Below are 27,743 nucleotides of genomic sequence, written 5' to 3'. Positions count from 1 at the left end.
AAATTAGAGAGTTAAATGCATGGCTCAAAGACTGGTGTGGGAGAAATGGGTTTTTCTTCCTGGGACACTGGCACCAGTACTGGGGCAGGATGGAGCTGTTCCGTTGGGACGGGCTTCACTTGGCCAGTGCTGGGACTAGAGTCCTGGTGGATCATATAACTAGAGCTGTAGAGAGGGCTTTAAAGTAACTAGTGGGGGGAGGTTCCTAGAGAGCAAATAATAAAAATGACAACAGAGAAGGTCATAGACTTAGGTAGCAGTGGGGAAATTAAAAACCAGAGCGTGTCAGGAAGGGGCAGAAGGTATGGAGTAAAAGGTAAAGTAATAAAAAGGGCAAAAGCAGGAACTAAGTGTCACAAAACATATTTGAAAGTTCTCTATCTGAATGCACGTAGCATTCGTAACAAAATAGACGAGTTAATGGCACAAATAACTACATATGGGTATGATCTTGTGGCCATTACAGAAACATGGCTGCAGGGTGACAATGCCTGGGAATTAAACATACCAGGTTATTTAACGATCAGGAAGGACAGGCAGGAAGGAAGGGGAGGTGGGGTGGCTATGTTAATAAAGGAAGGAATCACTGTAATACAGAGAAATGATATTGGGTCAAAAGATCAGGATAATGAAACAGTTTGGGTGGAGATAAGGAATAATAAGGGGAAAAAAACATTAGTGGGCGTAGTCTATAGGCCTCCGAACAGTTGCAACTCTGTTGGACGGAGTATCAATCAGGAAATAGTTGAGGCTTGTAATAAGGGAGCATCTATAATTATGGGGGATTTTAACTATCATATTAATTGGACAAATCAAATTGGGCAGGGCTGCCTTGAGGATGAGTTCATTGAGTGTATTAGGGATGGGTTTCTTGAGCAGTATGTAACTGAACCGACCAGGGGGCAAGCAACCTTAGATCTGGTCCTGTGTAATGAGACAGGATTAATTAAAAATGTCCTAGTAAAGGATCCCCTTGGAATGAGTGACCATAACATGGTTGAATTCCATATTCAATTAGAGGGTGGGAAGGTTGGATCTCAAACAAGCGTGCTAAGCTTGAATAAAGGAGACTATGAAGGTATGAGAGCGGAATTGAGTAGAGTGGATTGGGAAAATAGATTAAAGGGTAAGACGATACATGATCAGTGGTGTACATTTAAGGAGTTATTTTACAACTTCCAAAAAATATATATTCCACTGAGAAGAAAAGGGTGTAAAAGAAAACACAGCCATCCGTGGCTAAGTAAAGAAATTAAGGATAGTATTCGACTAAAAACAAGGGCATATAAGGTAGCCAAATCTAGTGGGAGGATAGAGGATTGGGAAAACTTTAAAAGACAGCAAAAAATAACAAAAAGATTGATTAAGAAAGGGAAGATAGATTATGAAAGTAAATTAGCAAAAAATATAAAAACAGATAGTAAGAGTTTTTATAGTTATATAAAAAGAAAAAGGGTAGCTAAAGTAAATGTTGGTCCCTTAGAGGATGAGACCGGGAAATTAATGGTGGGAAATATGGAGATGGCAAAAACACTGAATGAATATTTTGTATCAGTCTTTACAGTAGAAGACACTAAGAATATCCCAACACTGGACAAACAGGGGGCTATAGGGGGGGAGGAGCTAAACACGATCAAAATCACTAAGGAAGTGGTACTCGGTAAAATAATGGAACTCAAGGCGGATAAATCACCTGGACCTGATGGCTTACATCCTAGGGTCTTGAGGGAAGTGGCGGTAGGTGTTGTATCCATGTGTTAATGGAGACACGGAATGCCGGAGTTGATTTAACAAGTGTTTACTGAACAAAGTCTGGAGGTGAACTAAACTATACAAGATGCTAGACAGGCTTATATACCCGAGTGGTCACTACCGGTACTACAGTACACAGGGGCTTCAAAAAAACATAGTTCCTCTTAAAAGTGCATACAGTACAATTCCTCCCCTTTTAGATAAATAGTACATAACATTTTAAGTAATCATTAATTAACATTTTTACAAGAACAATAATCTACACATTTGTGGAAGTTAATCAATTACAAATTCAGTCTCTCTGGAGGCTTCCTGACTCGGTCCGGATAACGCCTCGGTGGTGTAGTAGGTTTCGGTGGTGTCGTAGGTTCTTTTGGCAAGGTCGATTCGGCTTGAATGCCAGTGTCGGGTTCATCTGGTTCCAGTATCACCGGATCGGAGGTAGATACTATGGGTATCTGTGCTTCATCTTTAGGCGTATAGAGTTGTGGTGTAGGTTGTCCCTTTTCGGATGACTCTATGATCTGGTCAGCGTGGCGCCTTATTATGCTTTCTCCAATGTCCACGGTATATATCAGCGGTCCTAGTCGTGTGCAAATAGTTCCAGGCTGCCATTTCTCGGTACGGTAGTCACGGGCCAAAACTTGTTGACCTATCTGGAAGGTTCTAGTTGGCCTTTCATTCATGCCTTGAAATTGTCGGTTCTCTACGTCCCTTCTGATGTTTGGTTTGATCAAATCCAGCCGGCATCTTAGTTTTCTATTGAAAAACATCATGGCGGGGGTTTGGTTTGTAACCACATGTGTTGCATTCCTGTACGCAAACAAGAAGTTATCTACCTTATGTTGTAGATTTATGTCTCCATTACCCATGGCCTTTATGGCCTTCTGAAGGTCTGGACAAACCTTTCAGCTAATCCATTGGTGGCGGGATGGTATGGGGCAGACGTGTAGTGCTTAACCCCATTGTTTTTTAAGAACTTCCTGAATTCTTCGGATACAAATTGCGGTCCATTATCAGAACAGATCTGTTCAGGCAGCCCATTCCTGGCGAATATGGTCCTTAATACTGTGATGGTTTTTTCCGTGGTGGTGGAGGACATCTTTATTACCTCTGGCCACTTGGAGTGCGCATCAACCGCGATTAAGAAGATTGAGTCCATAAATGGACCAGCAAAGTCGATATGTACCCTTTGCCATGGAGATGAGGGCCACTCCCATGGATGTAGAGGGGCTTGTGGTGGGGCGTTTTGGACCTTCTGGCATCCTAGACAGCTCTTGGTCATTTCTTCGATGTCTCCATCGATACCTGGCCACCACACAAATGCTCTGGCTAAGTTCTTCATTTACACTCCACCCAGATGCCCCTCGTGAAGCTCCTTTAGCACTTTATCCTGGAGTTTGGGTGGAATCACCACTCTGGATCCACACATCAAGGTTCCTCGGCACACTGACAGCTGTTCTGTTCTTTGCGAGAATGCTGGCAACAGTGGTTCACCATGTGCTGGCCATCCCTTCACCGTTAAATCATAGACTCGTGAGAGAGTCGGCTCATTTCTCGTTTCCTTTTCAATGGTAGAATTTGTCACTGGTAGACATTCCACTATGGTCGAGTGGAACATCTCCACTGGGTCCACTGTAGGTGCCTCTTCTACCATTGGCAACGGTAGGCGCGATAAACCGTCAGCATTCCCATGCTGTTTTGTTCCTTTGTATTCTATGTCATATCGGTGTGCCCCTAGGAAAAGGGACCACCTCTGTAGCCTTTGCGCTGTCATAATGGGAACACCCTTTTTAGGGTTGAATATGGAGACGAGGGGTTGATGGTCAGTCAACAAGTTAAATTTTTGTCCGTGTAGGTAATGGTTGAATTTCTTCACCCCCCACACGAGGCTGAGTGCCTCCCTGTCGATCTGGGCATAGTTACGATCAGCTGAGTTCAATGAGTGTGACGCAAAAGCTATCGGCCGCTCCCAGCCATCAGGGAATCTATGCGATAATACCGCTCCCACGCCGTAAGGGGATGCATCGCACGCCAGTCTGATTGGCAGTGATGGGTTGTAATGAGCCAAAACTTCCTTGGACGTGATCAAGCCTTTGCATTTATGGAAGGCACGTTTACAGTTTTCGCTCCATTTCCAAATTACTCCCGTTTGTAGCAGTGCGTTAAGAGGGTGCAGAACCGTTGATAAGTTCGGTAAAAATTTATGATAGTAATTTATTAATCCCAGGAACTACCTTAATTGTGAGACATTTTCAGGCGCTGGGGCTTTTATGACTGCTTCAATTTTTTCAGGTGACTTATGCAACCCTTCTTCGTTAATGACATGGCCACAATATGATATTTGTTTCTGGAAAAATTCGCACTTGGGGCGATTTGCTCGTAGGCCCCGTTCTCTCAGCCTCATGAGCACCTGCTCCAAATTGGCAAGGTGCTCGTTGTCATTTTCTCCTGTTACAAGGATGTCGTCTAGGTAGCATTGAGTCCCCAGAATCCCTTGCAGGACTTGCTCCATAGCTCTTTGCCAGATAACTGGAGCTGATGCTACTCCGAAAACCAGTCGATTGTACTGGTACAGGCCTTTGTGTGTGTTTATCGTGAGATACTTTTTAGAGGCCTCCTCAACCTCCATCTGTAGATATGCCTGTGCCAAGTCAATTTTGGTAAAATGTTTCCCTCCGGATAGTGAGGCGAAAATATCTTCTATCCTCGGAAGAGGATACTGTACCATATGAAGAACCGGGTTTACAGTCACCTTGAAGTCACCACAGATGCGAATTTTTCTCTGTTCTTCAGATTTATCATTATTCAACATTTTCTTCATGACCGGGATGATGGGTGTTGCCCACTCGCTCCAATCTACCTTGGATAACACGCCTGCTTTTTCCAAATTCTCCAGCTCTGCCTCGACTGCTGGACGAATTGCGTATGGCACTGGTCTTGCCTTAAAAAACTTGGGAATTGCCGCATCTTCCACTTTTATTGAGGGGGTGGCACCTGTCAGGGTTCCTAGTTCCTGTTGAAACACTTCTTTGGCGTTAGCCAAGATTTCTTTTAATCGTCCAGCTATGACGTCATCATCATTTTTTTCTTACTGGTCACCGTCAGTGCCTGAATGGAGTGCCATTCTAAACGTATCTTTCTGATCCATTCACGTCCCAACAATGGTGGGCCACCATCTTGCAGAACGTATAAATACAACTTCTGTATTTCCTTGCCGTTGTATACAACAGGCACCCTTATTTTCTCTCTGGGGTATACTTTCTGCCCCGTATATGTCTTCAAGATAATGGATGTGTCTTTCAAAGGTATATGTGGAAATAGCCGCTCGTAATCCCGTCGACTTATGACGGTCAGAGCTGATCCTGTATCTAGCTCCATTTTAACTGGGGACCCCGCTATCGTGAGGGTAACCCAAATGGTCTGGTAATCTTCTTTGGCAATTACATTATGTAATTTGAGACAGCTTAGTCTCTTGTTTCCGGAGTCGTTATCGCTCTTCTGGTCTTCGGAGCTACTGTCCGTCATCATTTGTACCTTTCTGTACTTTTCCTTATTGACCTTTTTACTGTCAGCGGATTTTTTTCCAGATCGGCATACACGTGCAATGTGTCCCATCTTTCCGCATTGCCTGCATGCCTTGTCCTTGAACCAGCAGTCCCTCTGGTCATGGGTGGATCTGCCGCAGCGATAACATCTCTCGAAACCCCGTGTCATTTCATTGGTGCCGAAGTCCTGTGGCTTTTGCTGTTTCTCTGCAGCTCCTCTTGCTGCTGCTTCATATGATACAGCCACACTGAAAGCCTTGTCCAGTGTCAAATCTTTCTCAGAAAGTAGTCTTTTCTGTGTTCCTTCGCTTAGGAGACCGCAGACGAATTTGTCTCGTAGAGAATCTGCCAGTCCTGCCCTGAATTGGCAGTGCTTTGACAGCTTTCATAATTCGGTGAGGTAATCAGCATTACTTTCATTCTTGTGCTGATTCCTCCTGAAGAATTTGAATCGTTCCGCTATCAGCAGCGGTGTTGGGTTTAAGTGCTCCTGTAGGGTATCAACAATCTCCTTAAAATTCTTGTCCATCGTTTTGGCTGGAGTGATCAAGTTCCGTAACAGCCCCTATGCCCTTGCGCCCATCAGATTTAGAAGTACCGATGCCTTTTTATCATCCGCTACTTCATTCGCCTTGCAATATACCTCCACTCTTTCCACATATGTGGTCCAATCCTCTATATCACTATCGAAAGCAATAATATTACCAGTCTTAGGCATCCTGAAAATCAAAAATGGCACCTCCCGCGCTTTCCCTTCTTCCCTGCTGAGTCAAGATGGTGCCTCCCGCGCTTTCCCGCCGCTGCCACTGCTGCCAATGCTGTTCTCCACAGTTTTTATGTACACATATATTTTAAACAGTTTCTCCGTCACTTGGAGAATCATTCCCGTCGGACTCTCTGGGACTTTCCCCTCCCTCTGCTTGGTCCGAACGCCAACCTGCTTTGCAGCGCCGGCCGTCTCCTGAGTGCTCCACCCTCTGTCTCTGTTTGCTTCTGCTTTCTGACTTGCTGCCCGGCCCCGCTGCAGAGCCACCCGATCGAGCCCCAGCCCGCCGCCCAGGAAGCATCAGTGCACTACCTGCCACCAGCCCGTTTAGCTGGTGAAACCACAGTTTTTTTTTTCTTCGACCTTCGTCTGAGGAATCGATCTCCTTGAGGTGCTGCCGAATTGCAGGTAAGTTCGTTTCTAACTCGTCGCCACTGTTGTATCCGTGTGTTAATGGAGACATGGAATGCCGGAGTTGATTTAACAAGTGTTTACTGAACAAAGTCTGGAGGTGAACTAAACTATACAAGTGGCTATACAGGCTTATATACCCGAGTGGTCACTACCGGTACTACAGTACACAGGGGCTTCAAAAAAACATAGTTCCTCTTAAAGGTACATACACTACAGTAGGGATTGTGGATGCATTGGTAATAATTTTCCAAAATGCCCTGGACTCAGCAAAGGTCCCGGCAGACTGGAAAACTGCTAATGTAACGCCCTTATTTAAAAAGGGCAGTAGACAGAAGGCTGGAAACTATAGACCGGTTAGCCTAACATCTGTGGTAGGTAAAATATTGGAGTCCATTATTAAGGAGACAGTAACAGGACATTTGGATAATCATAATTTAATAGGACAAAGTCAGCATGTTTTTATGAAGGGGAAGTCATGTTTGACAAATTTGCTGGAGTTCTTTGAGGAAGCAACATATAGGGTGGATAAAGGGGAACCAGTGGACGTAGTGTATTTAGACTTCCAAAAGGCATTTGACAAGGTGCCACACAAAAGATTATTGCTTAAGATAAAAAATTACGGGATTGGGGGTAATATTCTGGCATGGATAGGGGATTGGCTATCTAACAAAAGGCAGAGAGTTCGGATAAATGGTTCATTCTCAGACTGGCAATCAGTAACTAGTGGTGTTCTGCAGGGGTCAGTGCTGGGTCCCCAACTCTTTACAATCTATATTAACGATTTGGAGGAGGGGACCGAGTGTAACATATCAAAGTTTGCAGATGATACTAAGATGGGAGGGAAAGTAGTGAGTGAGGAGGACATAAAAAACCTGCAAGGGGACATAGACAGGCTAAGTAAGTGGGCAGAGATTTGGCAGATGGAATACAATACTGTAAAGTGCGAGGTTATGCACTTTGGCAGGAAAAATCGTAGAGCAAGTTATTATCTTAATGGCAAGAAACTGGAAAGTACTGAAGTACAAAGGGATCTGGGGGTCCTGGTGCACGAAACTCAAAAGGTTAGTATGCAGGTGCAGCAAGTGATTAAGAAGGCCAATGGAATGTTGGCTTTCATTGCTAGGGGGATAGAATATAAAAATAGGGAGGTATTGCTTCAGTTGTACAAGGTATTGGTGAGACCGCACCTGGAATACTGCATACAGTTTTGGTGTCCATACTTAAGAAAAGACATACTTGCTCTCGAGTCAGTATAAAGAAGGTTCACTCGGTTAATCCCGGGGATGAGGGTATGGACATATGAGGAGAGGTTGGGTAGATTGGGACTCCACTCATTGGAGTTCAGAAGAATGAGAGGCGATCTTATTGAAACATATAAGATTGTGAAGGGGTTGGATCGGGTGGATGCGGGGAGGATGTTCCCGATGATGGGTGAAACTAGAATTAGGGGGCATAGTCTTAGAATAAGGGGCTGCTCTTTCAAAACTGAGATGAGGAGGAACTACTTCACTCAGAGGGTGGTAGGTCCATGGAATATGCTGCCCCAAAAAGCTGTAGAAGCTACATCATTACATAAATTTAAAACAGAAATAGACAGTTTCCTAGAAGTAAAGGGAATTAAGGGTTACGGGGAGCGGGCAGGAATTTGGACATGAGTCTAGGTTCGGATCGGTCATGGCCCTGTGGGTAGCGGAGCGGGCCCAGGGGCCGTGTAGCCTGATCCTGCTCCTATTTTGTGTGTCTAATTCTGTTAGATTCAGGAGATGGTTCTGTGATAGTAGATTGGCAGTTAGGATCAGATCAGCCATGATCTTATTGAATGGCGGAGCAGGCTCGAGGGGCCGATTGGTCTACTCCTGCTCCTATTTCTTATTTTCTTATGTTTTTATGTTTCACCTATCTTTGTCAGCGTCCCGGGGTTGGTCGATGATCTCCCGTCAGTTGCCCCGGGGCTAGATGCTGACTCGACCTCCCATCTCAAACCTTGATCCTCCGTCGTCTCTGTAGTGTATGTGCCTTTAAGAGCCCACTGTGTACTGTAATGCCGGTAATGGCCACTCGGGCTATATAAGCCTGTATATTGTGTTGTATCAGTTAGTTCACCTCCAGACTTTGTTCAGTAAACACCTGTGAAACCAACTCCTGCCTTCAGTGTCTCTATTAACACACGGACACAACAGTGGCGACGAATTGGAAACGGACTTACCTGCAATTCGGCAGCACCTCAAGGACATCGATTCCTCAGACGTCCAAAGTCGAAGAAAAGCAAGAAAAAGAAAAAGCTGTGGTTTCACCAGCTAGCCGAGCTGGTGGCAGGTACTGCAATAATCCTTCCTGGGCGGCGGGCTGGGCCTCCATCGGCTGGCTCTGCAGCGAGGCCAAGCAGCGAAGGCGGAGGCAAGCAGTAACAGACGGGGAGGGAGCACTCGGGAGAAGGCCGGCGCTGCAAGCAGGTCGGCGTTTGGACCTAGCAGAGAGAGTCCGGCGGGAACGAGTCTCCACCTGTAAATAAAAACGCGGAAAACAGCGTTGTCATCGGCAGCAGCGGCGGGAATGCGCGGGAAGCACCATATCTTTTCGGCAGGAAAGAAAGAAAAGCGCGGGAAGCGTCATTTTTTTTCCTGGATGCCTAAGGCTGGCAATATTGAAGCTTTTGATAACGATATAGAGGACTGGACCACATATGTGGAAAGAGTGGAGGTATATTGCACCGCAAATGGAATAGAAAATGATAAAAAGGCGTCAGTACTTCTAAATCTAATGGGCGCAAAGACATACGGGCTGTTACGAAACTTAATCACTCCAGCCAAACTAAAGGACAAGAATCTTAAGGAAATTGTTGATACCCTACAGGAGCACTTAAACCCAACACCGCTGCTGATAGTGGAACGATTCAAATTCTTCAAGAGGAATCAACGCAAGAATGAAAGTAACACTGACTACCTCACCGAATTAAGAAAGTTATCAAAGCACTGCCAATTCGGGGCAGGACTGGCAGGTTTTCTTCGAGACAAATTCATCTGCGGTCTCCTAAGTGAAGGAACACAGAAACGGCTGCTTTCTGAGAAAGATTTGACACTAGACAAGGCTTTCAGTATGGCTGTATCATATGAAGCAGCCGCAAGAGGAGCTGCAGAGATAGAGCAAAAGACACAGGACTTCGGCACCCATGAAATGACACAGGGTTTTGAGAGATGTTATCGCTGCGGCAGATCCACCCATGACCAGAGGGACTGCTGGTTCAAGGACAAAGAATGCAGGCAATGCTGAAAGATTGGACACATTGCACGGGTATGCCGATCTGGACAAAAAAAATCCACCGACAGGAAAAAAAAAATCAATAAAGAAAAGTACAGAAAGGTACAAATGATGACGGACAGTAGCTCCGAAGACCAGAAGAGCAATAGCGACTCCGGAAACAAGAGACTAAGCTGTCTCAAATTACATAATGTAATTGCCAAAGAAGATTACCAGACCATTTGGGTTACCCTCACGATAGCAGGGTCCCCAGTTAAAATGGAGCTAGATACAGGATCAGCTCTGACCGTCATAAATCGACAGGATTACGAGCGGCCATTTCCGCATGTACCTTTAAAAGACACATCCATTATCTTGAAAACATATACAGGGCAGAAAGTATACCCCAAAGGAAAAATAAGGGTGCCTGTTGTATACATCGGCAAGGAAATACAGAAGTTGTATTTATACGTTCTACAAGATGGTGGTCCACCGCTGTTGGGACGTGAATGGATCAGGAAAATACATTTAGACTGGCACTCCATTCAGGCATTGACGGTGACCAGTAAGGAAAAAAATGAGGATGACATCATACCTGAACGATTAAAAGACATCTTGGCCAACGCCAAGGAAGTGTTTCAAGAGAAACTAGGAACCTTGAAAGGCATCACCGCCTCAATAAAAGTGGAAGATGCGGCAATTCCCAAGTTTTTTAAGGCAAGACCAGTGCCATACGCAATTCGTCCAGCAGTCGAGGCAGAGCTGGAGAATTTGGAAAAGGCAGGCATATTATCCAAGATAGATTGGAGCGAGTGGGCAACACCCATCATCCCGGTCATGAAGAAAACGTTGAATAATGATAAATCTGAAGAACAGAGAAAAATTCGCATCTCTGGAGACTTCAAGGTGACTGTAAACCCGATCCTTCACATGGTACAGTATCCTCTTCCGAGGATAGAAGATATTTTCGCCTCACTATCCGGAGGGAAACGTTTCACCAAAATTGACTTGGCACAGGCATATCTATAGATGGAGGTTGAAGAGGCCTCTAAAAAGTATCTCACGATAAATACACACAAAGGCCTGTACCAGTACAATCGACTGGTTTTCAGAGTAGCATTCGCTCCAGCTATCTGGCAAAGAGCTATGGAGCAAGTCCTCCAAGGGATTCCGGGGACTCAATGCTACCTAGACGACATCCTTGTAACAGGAGAAAACGGCAAATCGCCCCAATTGCGAATTTTTCCAGAATCAAATATCATATTGTGGCCACATAATTAATAAGGAAGGGTTGCATAAGTCACCTGAAAAAATTGAAGCGGTCATAAAAGCCCCAGCACCTGAAAATGTTTCATAATTAAGGTCGTTCCTGGGATTAATAAATTACTATCATAAATTTTTACCGAACTTATCAACTCTTCTGCACCCTCTTAATGAACTGCTACAAACAGGAATAATTTGGAAATGGAATGAAGACTGTAAACGTGCCTTCCATAAATGCAAAGACTTAATCACGTCCAAGGAAGTTTTGGCTCATTACAACCCATCACTGCCAATCAGACTGACGTGCGATGCATCCCCTTACAGCGTAGGAGCGGTATTATCACATAGATTCCCTGATGGCTCGGAACGGCCGATAGCTTTTGCGTCACGCTCATTGAACTCAGCTGAGCGTAAGTATGCCCAAATCGACAGGGAAGCACTCAGCCTGGTATGGGGAGTGAAGAAATTCAACCATTACCTACACGGACAAAAATTTACCTTGTTGACTGACCACCAACCCCTCATCTCCATATTCAACCCTAAAAAGGGTGTTCCCATTATGACAGCGCAAAAGCTACAGAGGTGGTCCCTTTTCCTAGGGGCACACCAATATAACATAGAATACAAAGGATCAAAACAGCATGGGAATGCTGACGGTTTATGGCGCCTACCGTTGCCAACGGTAGAAGAGGCACCTACCGTAGACCCAGTGGAGATGTTCCACTCTACCATAGTCGAATGTCTACCAGTAACAAATTCTGCCATTGAAAGGGAAACTAGAAATGACCCGACTCTCTCACGAGTCTACGATTTAACGGTGAAGGGATGGCCAGCACATGGCGAACCACTGTTGCCAGCATTCTCGCAAAGAAGAGAACAGCTGTCAGTGTGCCGAGGAACCTTGATGTGTAGATCCAGAGTGGTGATTCCACCCAAACTCCAGGATAAAGTTCTAAAGGAGCTTCACGAGGGGCATCTGGGTGGAGTGAAAATGAAGAGCCTAGCCAGGGCGTTTGTATGGTGGCCAGGTATCGATGGAGACATCGAAGAAATGACCAAGAGCTGCCTAGGATGCCAGAAGGTCCAAAACGCTCCACCACAAGCCCCTCTACATCCATGGGAGTGGCCCTCATCTCCATGGCAAAGGGTACACATCGAATTTGCTGGTCCATTTATGGACTCAATGTTCTTAATCGCGGTTGATGCACACTCCAAGTGGCCGGAGGTAATAAAGATGTCCTCCACCACCACGGAAAAAACCATCACAGTATTAAGGACCATATTTGCCAGGAATGGGCTGCCTGAACAGATCTGTTCTGATAATGGACCGCAATTTTTGTCCGAAGAATTCAGGAAGTTCTTAAAAAACAATGGGGTTAAGCACTACACGTCCGCCCCGTACCATCCCGCCACCAATGGATTGGCTGAAAGGTTTGTCCAGACCTTCAAGAAGGCCATAAAGGCCATGGGTAATGAAGACATAAAACTTCAGCATAAGGTGGATAACTTCTTGTTTGGATACAGGAATGCAACACATATGGTTACAAACCAAACTCCCGCCATGATGTTCTTCAATAGAAGCCTAAGATGCCGGCTGGATTTGATCAAGCCAAACATCAGAAGGGACGTGGAGAACCGGCAATTTCAAGGTATGAATGAAAGGCCAACTAGAACCTTCCAGATAGGTCAACAAGTTTTGGCCCGGGACTAACGTACCGAGAAATGGCAGCCTGGAACTATCTGCACACAACTAGGACCGCTGATGTATACCGTGGACATTGGAGAAAGCATAATAAGGCGCCATGCTGACCAAATCATAGAGTCGTCCGAAAAGGGACAACCTACACCACAACTCTATACGCCTAATGATGAAGTAGAGTTACCCATAGTATCTACCTCCGATCCGGTGATACTGGAACCCGATGAACCCGACACTGGCATTCAAGCCGAATCAGCCTTGCCAAAAGAACCTACTACATCACCAGAAACTACTACACCACCGAGGCGTTATCCGGACCGAGTCAGGCAGCCTCCAGAGAGACTGACTTATAATTGATTAACTGCAGCAATGTATAGATTATTGTTCTTGTAACATGTAATTAATGATTACTTAAAATATTATGTACTGGTTGGCTAAAAGGGGAGGAATTGTAGTGTATGTGCCTTTAAGAGCCCCCTGTGTACTGTAATGCCGGTAATGGCCACTCGGGCTATATAAACCTGTATATTGTGTTGTATCAGTTAGTTCACCTCCAGACTTTGTTCAGTAAACACCTGTGAAACCAACTCCTGCCTTCAGTGTCTCTATTAACACACGGACACAACAGTCTCCACCCGAACTCTGCACCGAACAGGGTTGCATTTTTCGATGGCTGGCGATGTAAAGATGTAGAAGCCCAGCTGAAGCTCTCGATCGCTACCCTGGGTCCCCAGATATACTTCTCAAAAGAGGCCTTTATCTCCCGCCAAATCAAGGTTAGTCTTTGTTTAACTTTTGGCGGGCTTGTAGCACAGTAGGATAGTTATTATGTTTTAAACTACTTTGGGATGGCCGGTAACGGCCATCTCTGGTCTGGAATGACCCTGTATTGTTTTTAATGTCCTCTTGATGTCTTTAACGGTTCTTGATGCTCCCCCTATGAATTTGAAACTGTTTCCCTTTGTCTGGGTAAACATGTAGATGGCCTTTATCTACAGGCCGATCTGACTGGATCTGCATCCAATCCATATGTATGTGTTTCTGTCTGGTTTCGTTTTCTCCGAAACAGCTTCCAGAACTTACTGTGGGTTGAATCCACAAAGGCTGTCTGGGGACTGCAGGAACCATTTTAAAGTGTCCCAAAAAGCTGGTCACGGGGTCTGACGGCCATTTTGTATGCCCCTTTTTCTGGGCTTCTTTTAAAACAGTCTTTAAAATTAAGGCCTCTTCTGCCAATAGACCCTTATAGGACAATGTTCAATTTTGCGAATCTTACAGTATAAAGGATTAAGGTAGAGCGTGTTAATTTTAAATTTTATATTGCAATTCGGTAGTGTTAATTATTAGAGCATAAATTTTAAGTATGGTACCGTTCCAGAGTTGTATTATGTGAGCCAAGGTCGTGGGACCTGATCACACTCCCCCGAGCTAGGGGGCCTGGCTCGATGTTTTTTTAGTCTTTTTCAGAGTTCCGGAAGGTACAGAGGACCATCGTGTCTTTGGATGCTCGAGGAAAGGAGCACCCCTAGCCCACGACGGGAGGGGTCTGCAGGAGGCAGATGCCCACAGCATTTAAACTGTTATTGGAGATCCCGATTAAGATTCAGAGTTTACAAAAAGCTTGTTAATTATTTTATATTTTGTATTATATATTGGTCCCAACTCCAAAGGAAATAATGTGTGAATTTAGTTCCTAACTGTAAGATTGTACTACTTGTTTAGAGTTAATTGAACAAATTGCATATGCCTACGGATTGCAGATTGTAAAATTTGAAATACATTTATCGCTGTAGAATGGTGCCATTTATTAAAGTGTCAGGCTATTGCATTATATAAAAATGGAAAAGGGAAGCTCGTTTTCTTCCATTTGTTTTTTTAACAGGTATGTTTTGGCTTGGTGGTAATCCCATTAAAGATGTTGTATCATGTTAAAACCATGTCACAAGTGGTGCAGGGGCATTGGACCCCCTCCATGTTTGAATTATTGTACTAATCACGTTTTTCTGTCGATAGATGCCTACCGTGCACTGCGATTCTCTCTGGGTAGGGGAGATTGAGGTGTCGGGGGATCAAAGATAGATATAGATAAGTATAAGGGAAGGTTGTTTGTTGGGGGTCAGAAATTATTGCTCACCTTTGGATGGGATACTACAAGCAAGTTTTAGTATCCGATGGGGGACTGTAAGAATTTCCAAAATTTCTACAGCCCCAAAGATTATATTTTTGATTAAAGAAAACCTGGGTAGAATATACCTTAAAAATCCAGGGCATCAAAAGATGGCTGTCCGGCCTCGTGGCAAAAGACACAAGGCAGCCTGTGTGTATGTGAAAAGGAAAATCAAAGATGGCTTTCCAGCCTCATGGCAAAAGACACAACACAGCCTGTGTGTATGTGAAAGGAAAATCAAAGATGGCTGTCTGGCCTCGTGGCAAAAGACACAACACAGCCTGTGTGTATGTGGAAGGAAAATCAAAGATGGCTGATAAAAGATTTGAAAAAAAACCCAGCCTCTGAAGTAATGAGGTATTTAAACTGTCAATCAACTGCAGTTTAGGAAGTTTCACCGCAGGACAATGGATGTTTATTTACATGAACTTTTACAATGTTGACTGAAGAGATTAAGTACTTGAGACTGTCAATCAATTGCAGTTGGGCGGGACTGCAGGACAATTGGATTTGTTTACACTAACATCCAAGGGCTGTTTACTCAGCACTTAAGGAAACAGACATGTTTTTTTCAAACTAAGACAGCTTTATTCAAACCAGTCAATGAATGGGGAATACATTCAACCCATTACAGTCAATGGGGACAGATCGATTCCCTTTTGTATAGCCCAGATACATCCGGATTTGGGCGCGAAGATTTCGGCTCCCAATTGTGGTATATAGATAGCCTCTCGGGAAGCCATTCGCTCTCTCTCTGCCGCCTCACCTCCGTGCTCTGCCTACAGAAGAACAGCTCAGCAAGCCCGCCCAAAAGAAGTGGAATACCAGCAGTTACTTTTAAATACTGGGGTATCTCTACTTCGGGGCGGTGAAGAATACAGACCGCAGGGGCACGGAGCAGGCGTTTCACTGGTGAGCATAGATTTTCTGGCCCATTACAAGGCAACTTAGGTATTAGGGGTGGGAATTAAGGGGAATTTTGTTAAAATTGTAATTTTAGTCAATTCTCCCTTGATGTGTCCGTTTCCTCTCGCCTATTAAGTAATAGAGTGTTGTACTAAGCAAAAGAGTGCTGTAGTAAGCAAAAGTGTACTGTATTAAGTAAAAATATACCGCACTAGGTAAAGGTGCTGTATTAAGTAAAAGAGTATTGTATTAAGCAAAGTAGGTCGGCGAGCACAGGGGGTGATGGGTGAATGGGACTTGGTGCGAGTTAGGACACAGGCAGCGCGTTTTGGATGAGCTGAAGTTTACGGACAGTGCAAAGTGGAAGGCCAGCCAGGGGAACATTGGAATAGTCGAGTCTTGAGGTAACAAAGGCCACAATGAAATCATATTCTCAGCACTGTAGTACAAAGAAGGGACATTAATAAATCGGTCACGTTGGTAACGCTGCATGGAATACTAAGCCAAGTCTTGGGAAGAAGAACATTGAGTCTGGTCCACAACAAGGATAAGCTTTGGAGTTGGAAATTGTCAAATATTTACCCGGCCCCAAATTAAACATAGGCCGGTGTCCAACAATCCAGACTGAATGAGTTTCTAACGCATGAATCTGTGAAGTAATTATTTTTTCCTTAGAGTAAACAGACAACGAGAATTGTCTTTTCCTTCATGAAACTGGGCATCCTGTAAGAGAATTAAAGAATGGTATAAGAAGGACGTATATTTGCAAAGTACCATTTCACCACATCGCCCCCAAAGCTCTTCACAGATATTGAATTACAACTCCTGCCTTCCACCCTATCACAGACCTTCCCTTTTGTTCTTTCTTTGCCTCAGAGGCAGTGCAACGAAGGTTCACTAGATTGATCCCTGGGATGAGAAGGTTTTCCTATGAGGAGAGATTGAATAGATTGGGCTGATACACTTTGGAGTTTAGAAAAATGAAAGCTGATCTCATTGAAACTGTTCCCATTGGCAGAAGGGTCGAGAACCAGAGGACACAGATTTAAGGTGATTGGCAAAAGAACCAAAGGCGACGTAAGAAAAAACATTTTTACGCAACGAGTGGTTAAGATCTGGAATGCACTGCCTGAAAGGGTGGTGGGGGGAAGATTCAATCACTGCTTTCAAAAGGGAATGGATAAGTGCCTGAGGGAAAGAAATTAGCAGGGCTACAGGGAAAGGACGGAGGAGTGGGACTAGCTGAAGTGCTCTTGTAGAGAGTGGCATGGGCGCGGCATGAGCGCGACGGGCCGAATGGCCTTCATCCGTGCTGTAACCATTCTATGATTCTATTCTATGATTCTAAGGATGAGGTAATGGCCTTTAGCTGAATGTATAGTTGCCTACCGTTGCCATGGGGAGTTACGGCTGATCTCTGGGATGAGAGGGCTGCCCTTTCACAGAATCACAGAAATCACAGAAACCCCACAGTGCAGATAGAGGCCATTTCGGCCCATCGAGCCTGCACCGACACATATCCCTCCCAATCCCCGTAACCCCTACACCAACACATATCCCACCCTATCCCCGTAACCCCACGTATTTAATCCCCTAACACTAAGGGTCAATTTTTATCATGGCCAATCAACCTAACCTGCACATCTTTGGACTGTGGGAGGAAACCGGAGCACCCGGAGAAAACCCACGCAAACACGGGGAGAATGTGCAAACTCCACACAGACAGTCACCCGAGGCCAGATTCGAACCCGGGTCCCTGGCGCTGTGAGGCAACAGTGCTAACCACTATGCCACCGTGCTGAAGAGAGATTGGGCCGATACCCTCTGGACTTTAGAAGAATTATTGAAACATACAAGATTCTGAGGGGGATTATCAGGGTAGGTGCTGAGAGGCTGTTTCCCCTGGCTGGAGAGTCTAGAACTAGGGGGCATAGCTTAGTAGGCCAGTTAGCGCATGAGAAACAGGCACTGCGCCGCCAAATTCACAACCAGTGAGTTTAGGAGTGGGGGGGGGCATTTATATATCGGGGGGTAGAGATTCCATTAGTTTTATCAGCACAATGCAGGTAAAGTCGGCCGATCCAGCGCCAAAGGTCGGGGAATTTTAAACGTAAGTTGCATCGTGCGTAAATCGAGTTTCCGCCGTCTTTAACGCTAGCTTAAAAAAAAATCATTTTGCCAAAGCCGCCGCCCCCCCACCCCACAAAACTGGTACCGCCCCCAAATCAGAACAGCGAGGACTGCGAGCTTCCTCTGCTTGCAGCCATTCAAGGAGGATTTGCAAATTAAGCTCATTTTCCTCGGCGCACAGGCACCAGTCGGCACGTTTTACAAGTTTTTACATGTTAAAAAAATATTGGGCCAGAAATTCAGGTCCCCATGGGTCAGTACGCGTTGGGTACTCACGCGTAGGGCCAACGAAAGTGCCGGCTTCGTGCATGCACTGCGCATGCGCGGGAAACCGGAACTTCCGTTCCCTTAAAGGAAGGGGTTCACAGGTCGAACGCATGCGCCGGAGAGGCAGCGCGTGCGCCTGGAACTTCCGTTTTTTTTCCAGGTTTCTCCGGGAGGGTAAGTCTCCAGCAGCTACACTTTTAAAAAGCAGTCGCAAGGCCTGCTTTTAACAAGGTAAGTGGTGAATTAAGTAAAATTAAAACATTTTTTCCACAGGTTTATTATTTTTAAATACTTTAAAGAAAGGTCAGTTTATTTTTAGCCCCGTTAAAAACTTTAATTAACTTTTTCAAAAATTAAAATTTTTGTTTAAAATGGTTAATTTATGCAATTTATAGTTATTTTAAAAAAGTGATTTAAAAAAAAGTTTATTTGAAGTTTTACTTAGGTTTTGGGGCTGATCTCTATTCATAGATTTTTAGATCTTGCGGGCATGCTGACAGGTCTTCCGGTCAAATCTATGAATAGAGATTCCCTGCTACCATTGGCTCCCCATGGCCCATGTGATCCCAGGGGACGCTGCGAACTAACTGCGCCCCGGGATACGTGAGCACTGCGCGCCAGCAGCTGGAGGAGGCCCAGGATCGGAATCCCACACGGGCCCACAGCACAATGGCAGGTGCGCTATGTAAATGCAGGTCGGGGGCTTGCGCCCGCAGGAAGCCTCCGACCCGAATTTCTGGCCAGTTTAATTTACTAAGAAACTGACTAGTGTACAGCAATGAATCTATTAAATGGATCAGTATAGTTTTTTTAGTTATTTTCTGTGATTTTATATCACAGGCGGAGGACTGGACACTCTTACTAAAGAGTGGCGAATCTTTGGAATTCTCTACCCCAGAGGGCTGTGCAGGTTCAGTCGTTGAGTATATTCAAGACTGAGATCGATAGATTTTTGAATATTAAGGGAATCAAGGGATATGGGGATAGTTCAGGAAAGTGGAGTTGAGGTAGAAGATCAGCCATGATCTTATTGAATGGCGGAGCAGGCTCGAGGGGCCAAATGGCCGATTCCTGCTCCTATTTCTGATGTTCTTATGTTCTTAAAGATGTTGATAAACCCATTTTCAGCTGTATTAATAAAACTGCACCAGGTCACTGCTCTTAAATACTTTGAGGAATACTTTTTAACGGTAAGAAAAAAAAAAGACGTGATTGCGTCCTATTACGCTGCCCGACTACACCGCTTCATGGGAGATTTTAACTTTGTGATTATGCGAATGCTTTTTTACCGGAAACTTGGTGTAACCCAACCATTTCGAGCACATTTTGGACGCAATTTACCCAATTGCGCCCAAGGTGGAAACTCTAGCCCCCAGAGAAACTAAGAAAAGAATATATATAAACAATGCGAATGTATATTTATACACTCAGGGATATACCTGTTTATACACTGTATGAATAGAACTGCGTTTATGTGCTAAACCATAAATGTATTTTGATGCTTTGGCAACATAAGATGTAACTTATCATGCCAATAAAGCGATTTGAATTGTGAATTGTGAATTGTGTGGAGCAAATTCGCATCGTTGACATTTCACTGCGTTTACTTCAACGGGGCTAAATGCAAAAATAATTGATGTCAAATGGCGGAAAATTGCTCATTAATTTCCAATTTATAAAAGAACGATGAGGAGCCGAGAAGCTACTGAAAAACTGGTGACTGGACTAATTGGCCAAATGATGGACTTCTCTTTTTAAGAATACACAATCAGCGTTGAGTTTTTAATGGTTGATGTGCGCTGATTTAAGCCTTCGCGGAGATATGGTGGGAGTTGTCTTGAGATGCACGTGCAAGTCACATCGCATTAACACTGATCCCAGTGCCATTTATTTTGTTTTTTTTGGATTGACATTAAGTGTCAAATCCACGATGGCCTGATAAAAATGAATCAAGACGTAATTGTCGCCGGGAAAGCCGTGTGAAAGTTTCAATTCGGCTTCACGTCGGGCGCGAGGCGGCCTATAAGCTTCCGACATGACAGGAAGCGTGCGCACACTTCTGGGCAGCCACTTGGATAAAAGTGTTTGCGCTGGATTCAGGAGCGCACGTCATTTCTCCCCGGTATCCTTCGGCCAATGTTTATCCCTCGACCAACCTTACTAAAAACAGATTATCTGGTCATTATCACCTCGCTGGTTGGGGGAGCTTGCTGTGCGCAATTTGGTTGCTGTGTTTCCTACATTACAACAGTGACTACACTTCAAAAAGTGTTTCATTGGCTGTAAAGCACTTTGGGACGTCCTGAGGTCATGAAAGGCGCTATAGAAATACAAGTATTTCTTTTATCTTTCCTTTTCTTTCTTTTTCTTTCTTTCTTCCTTTCAATGCCCTCAGTTATCTATAGATTTAGGACCTCCACCGTCAGCCCTGCCCCTTGGAGTAACTGAGACAGGCAATGAATGTGGTTGTGCTAGTCTTGCCCACATCCTGAAAAAAAATCGTTGCATTTTAGAACTGTTTGGTCGCCAGTTTTGCCAACTCTGGTTGTGTGCATTCCTGGAGGCTTCGTCACGTGGCCTCTGCGCCTCAAACCACCCCGCCCCCACACTTCCGCCATTGGACCGTCCTCTGGCGGCGCTTCCCTCTTAAGCCAATTGTAAAGGCTCTTGTGGGGGTTAATATTGAGGCGGGAGAGAGTCGGGGGGAGCGGTGGGTGGTGTTAAAAATGGAAAATGGAGAACGGAACCACAACTTGCCGCATACGCGCCCGTTGCCATTTTCACAGCGGCGAATTTCATGGTGTCCTGCCGTGGAAAGGCGGGGTGCTTCATTAACATATTTAAATCAGGCTCCCAAAGTCCAAATTTTACAGATGCTTTTACAGCACTCCTGTTGCTCCCCCCCCCGGCCCCTAAAGGAAGCCTTGGGCCTCCTCTCTGCTGAATGCGGTCTCTCCCCCCATCTCCTGATGGCCTCTCTCTCCAAGCCCCAATCTCTGGCCTTCGCCGCACCCCCCCCCTGCTTTCGGCCTCCTCTGCTCTTTTTCCCTGTTTCCTCATTAATATCGGGGCCTTTGTTGCCCAACTGGATTTAACACAACGGGCAGGATTTTAACTCAGGAGTCGGGTTGGAGGCGGGACTACAACTTTCGGGGTTGTAGTCCCGCCTCCATCGAGATGCGGCCAATCCACCCGATTTTAACTTGATTGACCTTGTTGAGCCCGCCCAGCGGGCTCAGCAGGCTAATTAAGGGCCACCCGGCAACAGGTGACGTCACAGATTGAAATTTCATCTGTCAAGACGTTTTGACAGATGAAATATCAGCGTTTCACAGCTGTTTGAAGCTGTCAAACACTGACAGTCTTACTTCTAACCTGAGTCCTTCTCCACAGACTCAGTTAGAAATCTCTCCTGCACAGACAGCTGAAGGCTGTCACTTTTGACAGTTTGCAGCCATTCTGCTTTCTGTGCCGGTGAGATGAGGGACCCCCGGGACCAAAAGGAAGGAAGGCTGAAAAGGTAAGAAAAGGTCATTTAAACTTCTTTAATCACTTTAGTTACACCAAACACACTTACCTTTGCACTCATGCACACATCACTCACCTGAACACCGACATCTCGACCCCTCCAAGTCTTTCAACCCGACGGCCCGCCTCCTCTAACTTGGCGTGGTTTGGAGCCGTCGGGAATCCCACACTTCAACCTTAAAAATAGGGACTAGGCTAAAAACTGCCTGTTAACTACCTGTTAACAGGCAGTTAATTGTCACTAATCCCCTTCCCACCTCGGGGTGGCGGGTCCCAGTGCGGGGCGGGTACCCGCCTCCTTTGAAACTGGCATGGAGGCGGGTTTGGGTGCGGGATGGGGTCGGGACCCCTGATTTCAGGATTTTAACCACCCCCCTCGCCTCCAATCCCGACTCTACGGCCCAATGAAAATCCTGCCCAACATCTCCAAGATTTTTATAACTAATAAGTGAAAGTGTTCAAAGAAATGAAAAATTCTGCTTGAAACCCCTTTGATTTTCCCCAGGGTTTTGCTGGCAGCAGCAAACTGGAGATTGATCTACAATTCCTGGAGACTCCAGGGCAATCCTGGAGTGTTGGCCACCCTATTGTTCATGGCAGGCTTGCAATTCAGCCACCACTTTCCTTTGCTTTTAGGTGATATTGTTTGAGGGATAAATTTTGGCCAGGACACCAGAGAGAACTCCCCTGCTCTTCTTCGAAGTAGTACCGTGCAATTTTCCCCCTAATATTTTGTTTTTTTTAGTGAGCGGTCCCTTTAACTGGGTGCGCGGCCCATTCAAATGTTCAAGCAATTCGCGGTTTCTACCCTGTGGAAGCTGGTAAGTGGCTGTAATGCACTATCACATGGTTTGCCGCATGGTTCGGTATGAGCGTGCTCAGTTCGCTCTGGCCTAATAAAATATATTGCTCGTCGATCAAAAGTTTTGTATGGAAGTCTTTCTCACGACTGCTAGTGTTGTCGTTAGTGGCATAGATACTGTAGATGCCGAGTTCTTCAACATAAAGTGATATTCAATATTGTGAACTCCTCCCTTTTGTTGTCGCTGCTTTGCATTGCCACTAGAATGGTTCTTACTTCCTGCTTTCGATCTAGCTCTGCAAGCTGTTGAAATATGACCTTGTTTCTGGCAGTGAAAACACTTTGCATTCCTATATTGGCAGGTCTGTGGTGAGTGATTTCCATTGCAGTGATAACAATTCACTAAACTGCTCTCACCGACATGCTTTTGACTCGGTCTCACAGCTTTAGGTTTGGCGGTGGCTTTGTGACTGTAGACCTCAGCTGAACTAGTCACTTGAGTTGGACGGAGCTCCCTTGTATTCATAGACGCCATCTCCATAGATAGGACAATTTTGCATGCTATGTCAAACATTAGATTCTGAATGTTCAGTAACTTGGACTGTGTGCGCTCATCCACCAGTCCACACACAAACTTATCTCGCAACGCACGATCCAACAATGTGCTGAAGTTACAATGCAAAGACAGGTTCTTAAGAGCTACACTGTATTCAATGATGGTTTCACTTTGTTTTTGGTTTCTGGTACCAAACTTATAGCTCTCTCTATTTCTAATGGCTTTGGGTCAAAATGGTCCTCGAGTTTCTCGACAATGTCTTCAAACGACACATCCTTCGCTTTCCCTGACGTGAGTAGGTTTCTCAACATTCCGTAGACACCTGGCCCGATCTCCGTTAGAAAAATTACTTTCTTCCCTTCACAAACTACTTTATTTTGAGCTTGAACATTCTCATCTACACCTTCGGTCTCAATAATGTTATTGGTCCTAAAAAACATCTCCATCCACTCAATGTAAGAACTGAATGGTTCGTGAGCTCAGTCATACATGCCGAGGCTTCCGGTGAATCCCGTAGGCGTGGCCATGATTATCCCAATCCCGTCGAACAGTGACTCAGCACGTTACCTGTGTACCTGTGAGAATCAATGCCGCTGCTGCTGTGTATACATACACGCGAAGGCAAAGCACAGATGATTCTGCATGAGCATTAACGATAAAACATCACAACATTTTTAAAAAATGTATTCACAGAATGTGGGCATCACTGGCAAGGTTGGCATTTATTGCCCATCCCTAATTGCCCTCGAGAAGGTGGTGGTGAGCCACCTTCTTGAACCGCTGCTGTCTTTGTGGCAAAGGTGTTCCCACAGTGCTGACTTTGTTGTAGGCCATTTCAAAGGGCAGTTTAGAGTTAACCACATTGCTGTGGGTCTGGAGTCACATATAGGCCAGACCGGGTAAGGATGGTAGATTTCCTTCCCTAAAGGACATTAGTGAACCAGACGGGTTTTTACGACAATCCGGTAGTTTCATGGTCACCATTACTGACACTAGCTTTTTTTTTAAATTCCAGATTTATTTAATTAACTGAATTTAAGTTCCCCAGCTGCCGTGGTGGGATTTATACTTGTGTCTCCAGATTATTTGTCCAGGCCTCTGGATTACTAGTCCTTAACATAACCACTATGCCACCTTACCCCGTAAATTCAGTTTAGGTGTCTCAATTTCACCTTAAACTTGTCCACTCGAAGGTTGAACACAGTGTCCTTCCATGATCCTTAAAATCGGCTTTGGGATCCCATCCTCATCGCCAAAATGTAATACACTTGGGTAGAACAAATGAAGGACAGAGACACGATAAGTTGCTAGTCCATGTGCTTGAGGTGTTTTAAGATGATTAAAGGATTTGATAGAGTAGATAGAGAGAAACTATTTCCTCTGCTGGTGGGGTGGGGGGTGGGGGGATTCCTGAACAATGGAGCATAACCTTAAAATTTGAGCTAGGCCATTCAGGGGTGATGTCAGGAAGCACTTCTTCACACAAAGGGTGTTGGAGATCTGGAACTCTCTCCCCCCAAAAAGCTGTTGAGGTTGCGGGGGCTCAATTGAAAATTTCAAAATTGAGATTGATAGATTTTTGTTAGGTGAGAGTATTAAGGGTTAGAGAAAGGCAGGTAAATGGAGTTATGATACAGATCAGCCATGATCTAATTGAATGGTGGAACATGCTCGAGGGGCTGAATGACCTACTCCTGTTCCTAACAACAAGAAACCGAGACGTTTTGAGCTGGATCATATTTAGTGACAGATCTACTAGCTTTCATTTTGAATTGGTAAAGGTTAGAACAATCTCATTTGTATAGTTTTGGACATTTCCCAGCACTCCAAGTGTACGTTTAATATTCCTCACAGTACTAGGTACCTCCAGACACACACATATGTACCATTTATCACCAGGAACAGGACCACTTGAGTTGTCTTCAGTGTGTTCCGAGCAGTCAACCCTGAATGATTGCTTCCTCTTTTGTCCATAACTCAAAGGCAGCAGCTTTCTCCCCCTTGACGCACTCAGTACTCACCAGCCATCTGCCAGACTGACTACTTGCCTTTCTCAGCCACGAGCCTGGACATATACACCCTAACTGCCATCAGTCATCTTTCGTTCTAATTGCCCATGTGAGTAATTCATCATTGGCCTATTTTCCTTGACTTGCATCCCACTCAAGCGAAAATGGAGGGATCGTACCAGATTCCTGATCTCTTTTATTCCCCTCAATATCGTTCTACAGGATTAACCCAGCCGTGTTTCAAACCGAAACAATATTTAGCTTGTATGTTAAATTATCCCTTTTTTGTTTTCTCTGCTTTACAGTCCCTTGGAACTGAAATGGGATTGTGCGGTATAGGTTATGGAAGTGTTAATGTCTATATTAAATTGTGTAAGAAAATAAGCATGCGCTGTAATCTTTTGCTGTAAAAGTTTGCTGTAACTTTGACCAAACTTAAAAGTTGACCAGATTTAATGTACCAGCATTCCTTGAGGGGCTTTCTGCTGAACAAATGTAAAATAAACTGCTGCGACTGTGGGCTGTGAAGGCTGCAAGCTGTTAATCCGTTAAGGAAGTGACAGACCCTGAGCAGGAACAAATGGTTGGGCATTACAAAGCCAGGTACATCTTCAGGCAAATGGTGTGAATGGCCTTGGGGCCCCTGGGGTCATGCAATGAGACATCTGTAGCTGAAGGGAGGAGACAGACTTTGGGAGTTCTGCAAAACAGGACCCGAGTTAACAAGTTTTGCACAATGTGGCCTAGAAATTCACTTGCGTTTGCGCCCAATTAGGGGCGAAAGAGTGGGTTGCGCCGGAAGTTGCGTCGCGCCCGAAATTAGGTGGGCCCTAACATCGGCGTTAGCCGGTAGCACTGCGCCGGCACCAATGACGTCATCGGTGTGCGCAGTGCCCCAGTACCGCCCGAAACCACGCCGATCCCCATCTTCAGTAGCGGCCGCCTCATCCGTGGCGGCCGCTAACAACATCGGGAGATCGGGTCCTTACAGCAGCCTTAGCGGGGCGCTTTAAGGTGGAGGTGCGGCCGGCCGCTTTTTCGGCGGCCGCCTGCCCGCACCTCCTTCCCCGGCCTCCTCCACCCCCCCCCCCCGCGGCATTGCCGGCTGGTTTCCGTGGAGCCCGGCACTTCTCCGTTGTGCCGGGCTCTTTTGCCGGCACTTGCAATCGGGGCTCCGGCCGTTGCAGGCACCTCCCCCTTAAGAGAAGGGGGAGGCCTGCAGTACAGCAGCCTGCCGCACCGCATCGGGTGGCGCAGTGGGACCGGCAGCGCTGAAATTCACTTTCAGCGCCCCAAGCGGGGCGGCCAAACCCTGGAACAGCGCCCGGTTCCGCTTTGGGGCGCTGAAAGTGAATATGGGGCAGGCACAACTGGCTCCGCGGCGGGCGCAAAATTTATGGCGCAAACGAGCTGGCGGGGCTATACCCAATTTCTAGGCCTGTGTATTGTGACCAAATGGTCGGCCGGCCACATCTGCAAATAACAACGATCGGCAGGCACAAGATGGGTATGTTTGAGAGAGTGACAGCTCAGACAACACAAGCCGAACATTGGGGGAACGCCCTTCACAGCCCCTGCTTGATGGAAATTTACAGAGAAGAACAAGAACTGTATAAAAGACAGTGACTAAAAGATATCAGTGCTGCAGTTGGAAGGAGGTGGCCGAACCAGTCATCTCGCCTACGAGGACCTACAATCAACTGGACTGATCATCTGTGGGTGGTTGTATGTATGATCTATTGTAATATTGTTGGTGGACTGCTCAAATTCATAGCAGTAGTGATAGGGGTTTTGAATCTGTCTTAAGGACAATAAAATCTTAAAGACAGAACTCGTGTGTCTCGTGTAATTTCTCCTAAATCTCAAGCACGAATCAGTAACCTGTAGATCTCAGGAGTGAGGTCTGACAATTGTTATAACCATTAGGAAAGAGTGAACAAGCTGGGGCTCTTGTCTCCAGAAAAGAGAAGACTGAGGGGTGACCTAATAGAGGCCTTGAAAATAATGAAGTGGTTTGATAGAGTAGACATAGAGAAGATGTTTCCACTTGTGGGGGGAGTCCAAAACTAGGGGCCATAATTATAAAATAGTCACTAATAAATCCAATAGGGAATTCAGAGAAATTTCTTTACTCAGAGAGTAGTTAGAATCTGGGACTCGTTACCACATGGAGTAGTTGAGGCGAATAGCACACATGCATTTAAGGGGAAGCTAGATAAGTGCATGAGGGAGAAAAGAATAGAAGAGTATGCAGACTGCCTGGATGAGTGCAGCTCCAACAACACTCAAGAAGCTCGACACCATCCAGGACAAAGCAGCCCGCTTGATTGGCACCCCATCCACCACCTTAAACATTCACTCCCTCCACCACCGGTGTACCGTGGCTGCAGTGTGTACCATCTACAAGATGCACTGCAGCAACTCACCAAGGCTTCTTCGGCAGCACCTCCCAAACCCGTGACCTCTTCCACCTAGAAGGACAAGGGCAGTGTGGTGAACCACTGTTTGTATTCCACTGTGTACATGCCTGGACATGCCTCGGCTGACTCCTCCCACAAGTCCTAGTATAAAGGTGACTGCTCCCCAGCCCTTTGTTTTCTGGACCGGTCGACCACTCGAGGCAGACCTTCATTCTTTTGTTAATAAAAGCCTTTAGTTACTCTCTTAACTCTCAGTCTTTTATGAGTAATTGATAGCGC

Source organism: Somniosus microcephalus, chromosome 1 (genome assembly GCF_052327205.1).
Source record: "Somniosus microcephalus isolate GS21.2 chromosome 1, FLI_Smic_1.0, whole genome shotgun sequence".
Taxonomy (NCBI): Eukaryota; Metazoa; Chordata; class Chondrichthyes; order Squaliformes; family Somniosidae; genus Somniosus; species Somniosus microcephalus.
Note: the sequence above shows the minus strand (reverse complement) of the source record.